Source organism: Mastomys coucha, unplaced genomic scaffold (genome assembly GCF_008632895.1).
Source record: "Mastomys coucha isolate ucsf_1 unplaced genomic scaffold, UCSF_Mcou_1 pScaffold17, whole genome shotgun sequence".
NCBI lineage: Eukaryota > Metazoa > Chordata > Mammalia > Rodentia > Muridae > Mastomys > Mastomys coucha.
The window spans coordinates 8,413,176-8,414,684 of record NW_022196899.1 but is presented as its reverse complement, the minus strand read 5'-3'; positions in this window follow the sequence as shown (position 1 = coordinate 8,414,684).

Sequence of the window (1,509 nt, the reverse complement as noted above, 5' to 3'; positions counted from 1 at the left end):
TAGCTTGGAGTGATTTCCCCATTAAGATTTGTGATTAGAATTCTTCCATAAGACACAGTCAAAAATACTAGTTCTTTAAAAATACCAGAACCTATAATAGAAATTTTATTTTAAAATACAGCTGCCCCTGCACTGCCCAGTGTTTTTGTTAATGTGGGATGTATATATCGCCTTCCCTAAACTATAACTATATTGTATCTAAAATTTAGTCATGAATTAAACATGAGATAATAGCTAGTCATAAAAATGAAACTTTTAAAATGTGGAAATAAAAGAGTATATCAGTGACTATTTTAGATCAGCAATGATAATGAAGATAGCACTTAACAAGGACAATATTCTCTGGTTACTCCTTCCATCTAGACAAGTCTCACAATGACAGAAGGAGGCAGAATCTATATTTGAACCTAAAATAAACAGCCCAGGAGAATATCCTGTCAAATATAAGATGACAGATAATTCCTCTTCTACCAAGTGCATGTAGTAATGAGTTTAAATCTGACAGGAATAGGACCATATCCCAAAATAGTTATAAAATCCATAGCACAAAATGGGGACAGGCATAATATTTCACACTTTCTCTGAGAAGCAAATTGGAATCTATAATGTTAGACTAATGAGCTACTAATGTCTACATATTATTTTTAAATGTCAATTTTATTGTTATGCATTTATAAATTCATCACTACATAACCCTAAAAAAGAAATTCCAAATGATAATCTAAAGGCTTTTTGCATATATGTTAAATGTGTATCTTAAAATTTTCTTATTTTAAACTGCAAAAATTTTCTACATCATTGTAAAGAGAATGTTCAATGTAAAAAGGCCAGTTTTGTGAAATCTATGAAAAGCTGAAAATTCCATTCAGTTACATAAACTCATAAGAATTATCATTTGGAGAAATCATTATTAGATATTTATTGTTAGGGATTTGCATAAAGGGTTCAGATTAAAATGCTTAATTTTTATTTTCTGATAAGAGATTTATTAAATGAGGAATATTATAACAATTACAACATCTCGTTATACAACTAAGGTTTTGTCTTTGATTAGTGTCTTGATTTTTTTTCCTGTTGCTTTGATAAAACACCCTGGAAAGACTAACTTAAGGGAGAAACAGAATATTTAGCTCACAATTCCATTATTCATTGGAGGCAAGTAATAGAGTCAGGACCTGAAGCAGCTAATCACATCACCTCCACAGTCCAAATAGAAGGAGAAAGATTGCACATTCTAGAGCCTAGCTCGCCTCCCCCACTATTAAACAATTCAGGGTCTCCTAACAAGAGAACTAAGCTATTCACAGTGGTCAGCTCCACCCATATTAATCAACTCTATGAAAGGTAATCCCAGAGACAGACCCAAAATTCTAACAGATCTAGTCTTTGAGACTTTCTTTCCAAGTGACTCTAGACTGGTTCACATTGACACTTAACACTAAGAATCACAATTAACAGCCGGGCGTGGTGGCGCACGCCTTTAATCCCAGCACTTGGGAGGCAGAGGCA